Here is a 12,036-nt window from a genome sequence, read left to right as displayed (position 1 = left end):
ATTCAATGTCAATCAACAAACTTACGGTCCATGTATTTGTAATAGCCCCATCGTAACCCACATCAACATCATCAAATGGTCCGATATTGACATGGTTTGTTGTCAATGCTCCTAAGGCTTCGTACTCAGCCTTGAAGGCAACCTCATTTGATCTCTTTTGGGAGCGTGTACGTGTCATTACTGCTTGTGAGATATTCACTTGACATAACCAAGGCTTATTACAAATAAATAACTACATAAAAAATTTGTCATTTACAAATCCATACATTTAATACATGAAGATTTGGTAGCAACTAGCAGAACCGAACATAGTCCCTCATAGCTATAAATGTTACCCTATATTTAGCTTTACATCTTGACTCAATGTCAAGACAAGGAAATTGCACATGATTTTTTTGAAAGCAATCCTACAAAAATGTTAGACAACTCATACAATGGCTAGATGGTATGGTTTGATCCCTTAAATAGAACAAAAAATGGTATAGCATGATCATGGCATGAGTATACCATGATCACAGCATGGCAACAACATGTACTTTATCGAGCATGATCACATGACAAGCATGAAAGATTTCCATTACAGAACAAGCAGACTAGAATACAAGTAGGAGGTTGAAAACTCTTCCATGTTGTCAACGTAATACAATATGCAACATCATCATCATTGGACATTCTCATAAAAAATCACTCTTTGTTGTTCATAGGCAGAGGTAACATTTAGAAGTTACAAAAATCCTACTAATCAAACAAAGCTTTGTATCATACACAATGCAGAAGGGGAATCCATCCCTCCAGTTATAATTGTCCAAGAACATACCCTCAAAAAGAAACTCCAATAGATGTGTGCATTCAACATGAGAAACCAAGAGCTTCAAGTCAAGCATAAAAAGAAACTCCAATCGATACATACATTTGATGACAAACAAGAAGAAGAGCTCAAAGTCAAGTACACATCCCCTCTTTCTCGACCCCCTTTTATCTCTTCACTTTAATCCTTTTTGATGGCCTGTGCCATGGCTTCATCATCATGGACTCCAATCATATCTAGTTCTCCATAGGGGAGATGCGCAAGGGACCCTATTGTTGCGATCTTATGTTCTAGCTTCCATTGATTATCTAATAATATTATCGAGTGCATTTAGATTTATAGTCCAAGCGGAGAGACGTACCGATTATGTAGATTGATGTATGTTTCCGAACTAGAGTCCACTCTGTGATGCACAGTATATAGCCTCGAAAATAGGTTCTATTGAAACTGATGTGACGACTTGATCAAGAATCCAAAGTGCAACCAACAGTTGATTATCACTCCATTTACAAGACGATGCAACCCAACAGTCCATGTGTTGGTAACTAACGATGAGGCTATTGAGGGAGAAGGGAAAGGAAGAGAATGAAAATCTATAAGGAATGCCATGGGGGAGGAAGAACGGCACAAGCAGGGATTACAAGATGAAATAGAGTGCTAGAAACCCTCGAGGGATGTCATTGCTGAAGTGTCAAATTCATCAGTGGGTAGTTTGAGGAGGTAATCGTTGAATTCGTCAGTGCCTGATTTTTTGGGCTAGTTTACTTTTCCGGCCTAGTTTACTCTTTTGGCCTACTTTACTTTTTCCATGCTGATAAAGTGCACAGATGTCCATTTCAACGTCCTAGATCTCTTCGAGATGCATGGTGCCTTTTCAACCGTCGATCTCAACTCTCCCCTTCATTGAATACCCATGCAATATAGCCTTGAGGGGGCCCCCTCAAGACTATATTGCACGGGTATTCAATGAAGGGGAGAGTTGGGATCGATGGTTGAAGCCCCCTCAAGACTATATCACATGGGTATTCAATGAAGGGGAGAGTTGGGATCGACGGTGGAAAAGGCACCATGCATCTCGAAGAGATTTGGGACGTTGAATCCACATGATGAACACATATATTCATGAAGAACTTACTCAAGCTCTCTCTCTCTCTCTCTCTCTCTCTCTCTCTCTCTCTCTCTCGTATGTGTGTATGTGTGTGTGTGCATGTGTGAATGCAAGCATTCTTGTGCCTCTTCTTACAAGGGCCTAATGCAACCCAACAATCCCATGCAGATGACAATGGCACATCTTGCTTTGTAGAATACACTCACTTCCCATTTAATTAGCTTCTTCATAGCAAAACTTGCCTTGTCAACTAAGCTTAGAGCAACTCACACTTCCCTTCCAAACAAATCCTTCTTAGAAATATCCTCTTTGTTGGCATATGTATCCCTCTTACATCATATGGGTTTCTCCTTAAGACCACCCAACATAGCGATAGCTCACAATTTTTAAATAGTCCATCCCATAGACTAAGTGGTTCATATGCATTTGGTTTGTGTAATCTAGAACCACTTTTCTAATACTCTCTCTTGGTGGGAGCTTAATGTATAATTCGAATTATGTTTCACAAGGATGTGATTCTCCATCAGATGCTTTAGTCAAGCAATGTCATAATGATATAGGTAAATGAGTATATATATAGATACGGGTGAGTTGTTTTCCAAGCATGCATGGATTTTATGTGTGAATTCATAAACCCCCTCTCTTGGGCCTCACCTATAAAACTACCTAATCACTTGGAGAGATAGAAGGAATGGAAACTACCTAGGAATGGAATGTCATAGCTAAAGGGGGGGGAGAGAGAGAGAGAGAGAGAGAGAGAGAGAGAGAGAGAGAGAGAGAGAGAGAGAGAGAGAGAGAGAGAGAGAGAGAGAGAGAGAGAGAGAGAGAGAGAGAGAGAGAGAGAGAGAGAGAGAGAGAGAGAGAGAGAGAGAGAGAGAGCCAAGTCTTAAGTATTGACTTTTTCTTAGAGTTGATTATTATCCTAGTTCAATCTTTCTTTTCTCTGTTCCCCTATGGATTGTGGCTAAACACAATACTCCTTGACAATAGCAAGCAAGAAAGATGTAGTGTTGAGTAAAAAAGTAGAAGGTCAAAGTGAGTTTGAAAGAAAATAGTATTCTAGTTGAGGTTTAGCTGCAAGATATGGTAGTTGTCTAATGAATATTGTTAAGCAAAGAAAAGTTCTCTAGACTTTCTTTTGAATAAACATATATAGCACTTACATCTCTAAGAGTTCTTGCAACTTATTGTAGTATCAACATTTCTAAATACCAAAATAGATCCATTGTGTAACAAACTCCTTTCAGAGGAAGACGTACATATTGAAGCTGATTGGGAGAAAGCGACATGATTATTGATATCATTAGATATATTTTCTATCTCAATCATGACTCGCAACTTCTAGATGTCCATGCTTCATTATAGTATGGTCCCAAGTTCTATGGGTGGTTTATTCCAAGACTGAGTGACATAGAACCTCATCTGTTGTCTACTTCTACTCCCATTTAGATTGAATATTTGTTACATGATATGAAGAAGAGTGATGTATATAAACCTTGTACTAATACTAACATAGTTGCTAATGCTTGAAATTGCAAATCCTAAACCCACAACTACTAATGTCCCTACTACCCTATCCCATGCGAGTCCAAGCTGAAGCCAATTGAAATCAGAGATACCCTAGTGAAGGTTGCATAGACTCACTTCTAGATCAGCCTTACTAAACTTGACTCTCCTTCTGGCCTCCACCATTTACTAGCATATTGGCCCTTAAGTAGCATTGTTTCTTATTTGGCAAAGAAATTTAATTTCTATAAAGCAAAATGCCTACTCTAACTGATACCATATTCATACTTATATCAAGTTATTCGCAATGATTGATTTAGGCCTTGTTGACAATGAGGTCATACAAGTTACTTCCAAGTGGCATCCTACTTGAAAAGAGATTGAACTCTTCCACAAAAGCCTCTTCATTCAAGATATAAATGTAAGACCCTCCCTCACAAGTAATTGTAGTCATGTCAACGTATTCTCTCTTATACTTCTGTGACCAAAATCAATGACCAATCAGTACTTGATCAGCTTTGGGTAGAATTGCAATTCATTGACCCCATTTTTACACAAGTGATTTTCTCATTGATTTGACCTTTCTTGTGATGGCAATCATTTTGTGACAATGGTTGCATAGCAATATATAGTCAGTGTACTTAAATATGCCTACTATGAGACCACTTCATTGTGCTCTACCATCCTAGTTAGGAATATGTCCATGCCATCACAACTAAGATGTTGCCCATTAATTAGAAAGGTTTTCATTGAAGATGAATTACATACACTACAAGATAGAAGCCTCATATCGATGTTGAAAGCGACAAAAATGTTCACAAAAAATTGCCATGTCGTCACTAAATATGTTAGTATTAGCGACGCCATAGAACTGTCGCCATTTGCTTGTGATGCAAATAGCGATGCAAACAATGACGTGTGTAGTAAATTTGAAACACTAATAGTGACGGTTACAAAGAAAAAAAGAATTGTGGTAGGGTAGCTTGCTGCCCTGCCACATGTAGCACTGTGTGCTGTATTTGGGCCATACAAAAGGGTTACATTAAAGTGTTCAATGGTCATCAAAATGAAAGAAAAGTATACTTGAATCCACAAGACTGATACACAAAATAAATAGAAGATTTCTTAATGAATGCAGTGATGGAATCATGGCAAGATACAAAGGATGATAATAACATATTGCATAGAAAATGCCTACATAAATCACAGGAAAAAAAAGGAAGAGGATGTGCATTCCACGGATCCAAGCACAAGCTATAGATCCTCGCCATCTGAAAACTCATCCCGCTACAAAGGAGCATTGAATGGACTCTGCAAAAAAGAAATAACTACACATCAGTCCACCATACAATAATGCATTTTAATTAAAATTAGTAACTACGGACAAGAAATATGAGTGACTTATTGGGCCGCCGCGTGCATACAATCTATTGCTCAATGCAGTGAGACCATATCTCTCTGCATATTGAGTCTCTAGGTTGGTGGGATCGCGGTTTGTAGTGGAGTACTACAAAGAAAACAAAATTCAACTCTTAGAAATGCGATTTTTAGTACAAGCGATATTGCAAAAAAAAAAACCAAGAAGAACAAAAAGAAAACCTACAAAGTCCTCCAAATAAGTCATGTGGCCGCCACTCCCAAGATGATGGACCACTCTTGCCTCCAGTCATGCCCTTGTTGCCTTGCGCTACTATCTCCAACATCCTGGAGAATTTGTAGTAGCCTCCTCTCCTTGAGTCAGCACCTATCATCTATATCTAGCCATTAGGGCTTTTAGGACCCACTCTTAAGTGCCTTGCATGCGTCCGATCATCTGTGTGACATATACACACGCATGCACTCCATCATCTAGCCTGTGGAAAACCTATCTACTGCGGTGGGTATTGGAAACTCCTTATGCAAGGATGCTACTATGTAGTCCTTGCTCCCCTTTGGTATGTTCTTCCAATGATCCAAGATGTTGTGCTGAAAAACTTGTTAGCACAACTCTCTCATACGAGGCATCATCCTCCTCCCCTCATCATTCATGATGGCAGCTCCTATCCTATCATCTACAAGGTATCCATACCCCTTTGGGGTATGTCTAAGATGTGTTCTCTCCGACCTGTGACTGTGCTCCTGGGCATATCCAAAAGACCCTTGTACACCTGGGGTACCCATGGGGGTGGTATCTCTCAAAGTAGCACCCATAGGGGCGCGGATGGTCGAGCAAAAGCTAGAGTGAGTGGAGTAGTTGTCCCCATAGATGTGATAAATCCCATAGGTGACACAACTCTAGTAGAAAGATGAGATGGTGACACTGTGTTGGCATCTCCACAACAACCACCTAAACCACCCTCTCTTGAGCTTGCACAAGACCGCGGGCTCATCGCATCCACATCTCTGCAATACCATCCCCTAAAACCACTCCCTTTGTTCGGCCCAAGTCTATAGGGTCGACCTCATCTACTGGAAACCAAAGCATCAGAGCATGCCAAAGTAGATCTAACGGAACAGCTTGATGGTGTCCAATACAGCTCATGGTCCGCCATATCTCTAAATCGAGCCAACTGATTTGGAGACATATGTGTGAAGATCTATTGTAGCTCCTTATCGCTCATCCCTCAACTCATCGTGCTGTCCAAATATCCACAAAGGTTGTTGGGGGTAAAGGCGCCTCCGCCGTGCCGCCCCGTGTATTACTACACTGACAGTACCCGCCACTGCACACTGCAGGTGGCGGGCGCCCGTCACGTCACTTTATTCTTTATTCTTTTAGTGACAGTTTGAATAAAGGAAGGCCCGGTCACACATTGTGACTGTTGGAGTTCCCATTTCTTGTCTCTCTCTTTCTTGCTCTTGCTCTCCCGCCATAGCTCGCGTGCAAGCTTCGATCCTTCTCACCTTTCAACTGGTATCAGAGCTTGGCATTCTCTTGCTCGAGCTCGACTCGGTGCTTCCCGACCTTCGCATCGACTCGCTTCACGCATTGGGTCTCCATCCCGGCAGCCATAGCCGACCTCTTGAGCTCCTGACTCTCCCCGGCTTCCCGAGCTCCATCCTGGCCTTCTTGAGCTTCATCAGGGCCTTGCCCTTGAGGTATTGCTTCAGCATTTGCAGGCATTTGAGTGTATTCTCAGATTGAAACAGGGCAGGAACAAAGGGCAGCCACTCTTCTTGAGCTCCATAGCTCATATCTTCCCTCCCCTTTGCATTGGGCCTTCATGGCTTGGTATGTGCCTACCTTGGGCCATCATTGAGCCCCCCATTACCCCCTTTTCAGCCCATGTGGAGCAACAGCAAGTTCAGCACCAACAGGGCAGATTGCATCATTTTTTTCCAGGCTGTGAGCACTCATCTACTTCAGCTCCACACTTGGCCATTGCTTCTTGCTCTCTACCTTGATCAAGAGGGCTATAGACTTCATGTTTGATGTCATTCAAGCTTTGGGTATTGATCTTGATCTTTCGGGGCTGATTTCTTCAGATTTGGGACTGTCATAAACTGTCATAACAGGCTGAAAACAGGGCAGCACCATTGGCATTAGCATTTGTTGCTTATACTCCATTCCGGTTGTGCTATTTGATGCCCGTATGCGGTCTACATGATGCCTAGTGCCTTGGGAATGTATGCACATGATTATGCCATGATTTTGGCTTGAAATATTGGCTGATTTGGGACTGTTATTTACTATTATACAGTGCTGGAAACAGGGCAGCCACACTTGGCATTGGCATTTAATGCTTATACTCTACTCCAGTTACCTTGTTTGATGCCCGTATGCGGTCTACTTCCTACCCGGATGTATTGGGGATGTATGCATTTGGTTTGACCATGATTTTGGCTTGAATTTGGGGCTGAAATCTACTGTTTAGAACAGTAAATACATGCTGGAATAACAGTGGGCTGAAGGTACTTTACATGCTTTGGCACTTACCTACCGATACCGGATGTATGCTTTGAGCTTTGGCATGATATCTCTGACATTTGGGGACGACTTGGAGCATATGTATGAGATTATGGGATGCTTTTGAGCTTCGCATTAGCTCCGTCTTCACTGGCATTTGGACCGACTCGGCATGCTCGTGGACCGCCTATGCCTCATGTCTCTGCTTGACAGTTAGGCTTTTGCATTACATGCTTTGGTTCGTGACATATGCTATTTGGTTCGTGTATGCCATACCGACATTTGGAGCTTGGATTTGGATGTATTTGAGCATTCCCGGCTTACTTGATCACTGATCTTGGTTGCTATTTGGATGTCATTGAGTTGACCGAGAGCTTATTTGGGCTTATGTATTGCTTCATGGTTAATACGACCGGTGCTTCATGTATGTCATGCTCTCTCGGATGCGCTTGATGCATTGACATGGTCACTTATCACTGGTGCTTTCTCTTGGGTTGTTTGAGCTTCTGAGCTCGCTTTGTACGCCTTTTGTGCCAGTGGGAGCATTTTACATGCTTTCTTGACCTTTGACAGTTGCATGCTATTGGAGCACTTACATGTATTTGAAGCAGTTTATGTCTTGAGCAGCTACATACACATTGAGACTTTGGGATCATACTCCGATCTTTATGGATATGCATTGATGTACTCTTGGTTCACAGGATGCTTATGAGCTGAGTCTCATATTTGGATCTTTCTCTTTGAGCAGATACCTATTTGTGTCAGGTTTTGGCAGTTACAGGAACACTTTGCCTAGAGTGTATGGGGGTGTGCCTTTCACTGGCAGATGTTATTTTGACATGCTTGGTGTTGAGCTCATGTTCTTTTCACTGTCATTGGCCTTGCTTATGTCCGTTTCATGCCGGCTTTGGACCTAGCATTGTTTGCTTGACATTGGATCCTATTTTGGGACAGTTTGCTCTCTAGACTGCATACCTGCAATTTATTACAGCAAGCAGTTATTGGTGGACTGAGGTGTACTTTTCATGCTGAAATATCCTGATTTGGTGTACCGCACCTAGTACTAAGTGGGCAGCAACTTTTGGCACACTTTGCTCACCCTTTGGACCCCGTTTTGGTCATTTTTGGGCAGTTTCTGCAGTAAAACAGCAAGCAGTTTTGGACTGTTTGGGCATTTCCAGCCTGCATAATGGCGTCATCTTCGCATGATAGTGCCATCTTTAACATTACAAAGTTGGATGGTACCAACTACTCTTACTAGAAGAGTCAAATATGGCAGGTTTTGGTGCAGAAATCTCAGATTAAGCCACTTCGGTTGAGTGGGGAGCAGCCTGAAACTATGGACATTGACGACTGGCTTGAACTTGATGAGCTATGCAAGTCCACGATTGTATTGTCTCTCACTGAACAGGTACATTATAATGTATTTGAGGAAGCACAGAGTGCATGGGATCTATGGAATAAGATCAAGAATCTTTATGATAAGAAAAGTCCGGCGAGTCAGATGTACTGGTTGAAGCAGCTTATGGATCTGCGCATGAAGGATAATGCGACTATGTCTGCTCACTTGAGCCAGTTCCATGCTATACTGAAGAACCTGACTTCGCAGGATATCACCTTTGGAGAGGAAGTAACTCCTCTTTTCTTGCTTGGAACTCTGAATGAGTCATGGGATGTATTCCGCACTGCTCTTTGTGCCTCTAGTGCTACTCTAAAATTGGCAGATGTTGAGAGTGCTCTTCTTCAGGAAGAGGTGAATCGCAAAAACTTGGATGCCTCTTGTGGTAGTCATGCTTTGACAGTTAGAGGCAGGAATGACAGGTATGACCGTGGTAATGGCCGAGGCCGTGACTCGCAGAAGGGTCGGTCTAAATCTCGTGGTGGCAAGTCGCGTAGTAAGTCGCGTGGACGCAATGCAAATGTCACTTGTCATCATTGTGGGAAAAAGGGCCATATTAGACCACAGTGTCATGAGTTGCGCAATGAGAAGCGCAAGGATAAGGGGAAAGATAAAGTTCAGGAGAAGTCCTCTGATCGCAGCATAGTACCTGCGAAGTCCAACGTCAAGATTGAGGAAATTAATGTCACGCAGACTGAAGAGTCCGATGGTGGTGATGAGTTTATACTTGCAGCTAGTTCTTCTGATGCTTCACACTTGACTGAGACACCTAGTATGTATGCACAGTGCTGGTTATTGGATTCAGGTGCGTCCTTCCATGTGACGCCTTACCGTGAGTGGTTTCACTCTTACCGTACTGTATCTGGATCAGTCAAACTTGGAGATGACAGGTCTCTTGATATTGTGGGCTGTGGAGATATTCAGTTGCAGTTTTCCACTGGCAGTTCCTTTTTGCTCAGGGATGTACGTCATGTACCTGCGCTTACGCGTAGTCTTATGTCTGTAGGACAGTTGGATGATGCAGGATTTCATGTCTGTTTTGGGGATTCTACCTGGAAGATTACCAAAGGCAGACTTGTGCTTGCTAGAGGCGCCAAGGCTGGCAGCCTCTATCCTCTTGTTGTATCTGGGTCTTCTGTAGACCATGTTTTGGCAGTGGGCTCTATCCCACATGTATCACTTTGGCATGCTCGTTTGGGGCATATGTCTTTGAAAGGAATGAAAATGTTATCTGGTTTGCAGTATCTTCCGCCTTTGGATTATGCATGTTTTGACTCGTGTGATCATTGTCTTTATGGTAAGCAGAATAGGTCTACGCATAAGAAATCGGGTAGGCCACGCATGAGTGAGCCCTTGGCATTGGTGCATTCCGATGTTTGTGGGCCTATGCCTTGCATGTCTATGGGTGGCGCGAAGTACTTCGTTACCTTCATTGATGATTTTTCTAGGAAAGTGTGGGCTTATCCCATAAAGCAGAAGTCCGATGTCTTGGCAGTTTTTCAGAGATGGCTTGCTCTTGTTGAGAACCAGACTGGGTATAGGCTGAAATGCCTTAGGACAGATAATGGGGGAGAATATGTCTCGCATGCTTTTGAGCAGTTTTGTGATGACAGGGGTATTAAGCGTCAGTTGACCGCCCCTTACACCCCACCCCAAAATGGTTTGGCTGAGCGCATGAACAGGACTATTCAGGAGCGTGTGCGCTCTATGCTTAGCCATGCAGGCCTACCCCAGAGTTTTTGGGCTGAGGCAGTTAGTACGGCAGTGCATGTCATAAACCGATCACCTTCTAGTGGATTGGATTTCCAGGTTGCAGAGGAAGTTTGGGCTGGTAAGCCACCCTCTTATGCGCATCTCCGTGTCTTTGGATGTGAGGCATTCTGCCATGTGCCCAAGGACAAGAGGAGTAAATTGGATCCAAAGAGCATTAAATGCATATTCCTTGGCTATGGTGAGTCAGGAGAGATGGGCTATCGCCTATGGGATCCGCAGGCGCGGAAAATAGTACGCAGCCATGATGTCGTCTTCCATGAAGACAAGATGCACAGGCAGCCAGAGAAGGTGGTTGAGATCCGCAGAGTGATCTTTCAGGAGGAGCCTAAAGCTCCAGCACAGCCAGTAGTACAGCCTGCAGCAGTTCCTCCACAGGGCCAGGATGTTGGACAGGTAGTTAGACAGGCAGCAGAGCCTGCGGTGAGACGGTCTGCTAGAGATAGACATCCACCTGACAGATTTCAGCCCTCTATGCATTATGTTTTGGTTACAGATGCAGGAGAGCCTTTCACTTATGATGAGGCTATGCGCAGGGGTGACAGTCACTCCTGGGAGAGGGCTATGCAGTCTGAGATAGACTCCCTGCATAAGAATGAGACTTGGGATTTGGTTGCCTTGCCTAAGGGCAAGAAGGCTTTGCCATGCAAGTGGGTGTACAAGCTGAAAAGTACCCCTGGACACCCCAAGCCGGCATACAAGGCTAGATTGGTAGCAAAGGGTTTTAAGCAGGAACATGGTGTGGACTTTGATGAGGTCTTCTCTCCTGTGGTTAAGATGACCACCCTGCGCTTAGTCTTGGCTTTGGTTGCACAGCTTGACTTAGATCTATATCAGATGGATGTCAAGACGGCTTTTCTACATGGGGACTTGCATGATGAGATCTATATGGATCAGCCTAAGGGCTTTGCAGAACCTGGCAGGGAGCACCTAGTGTGCAAGTTGAAGAAGAGCTTGTATGGCTTGAAGCAGGCACCTAGGGAATGGTATCATAAGTTTGATGCCTTTATGCAGTCACAGGGCTACAGCAGGAGTGCTATGGATCCGTGTCTTTACACGAAGAAAGCCCGTGATGGCAGTTTGCTTATCTTGGTACTCTATGTTGATGATATGCTGATAGTAGGGAAAGCTCATGATGAGCTAGATGCTCTTAAATCTCAGCTAAAGAAGAGCTTTGAGATGAAGGATTTGGGACAGGCCTCACATATACTTGGGATGCGCATTAAGCGCGATAGGCATCAGGGACTTTTGTATCTCTCACAGCGGGAGTACATTCATAAAGTCCTTGAGCACTTCCGCATGCAGGACGTAAAGCCTATTGGCTGTCCATTACCTTCTTATGTGAAGGTATCACAGGCCGATTGTCCGCAGACAGATGAGCAGAGGGCCGAGATGGCCAAGATCCCTTATGCTTCAGCCGTGGGCAGTTTGATGTATGCCATGATAGCCACTCGTCCAGATATTGCGCATGCAGTTGGTGTTGTGGCACGCTATATGGCTACACCTGGCAGCAGACATTGGGATGCCGTGAAGGGTATCATGAGGTACCTGAAGGGCAC

The sequence above is a fragment of the Lygodium microphyllum genome, chromosome 30, assembly GCF_053477565.2.
Source record: "Lygodium microphyllum isolate KBCC chromosome 30, Lygodium_microphyllum_v1.1.10, whole genome shotgun sequence".
Classification (NCBI taxonomy): Eukaryota; Viridiplantae; Streptophyta; class Polypodiopsida; order Schizaeales; family Lygodiaceae; genus Lygodium; species Lygodium microphyllum.
The sequence above is the reverse complement of the archived record's forward strand: the minus strand, read 5'-3'. Positions refer to the sequence as shown.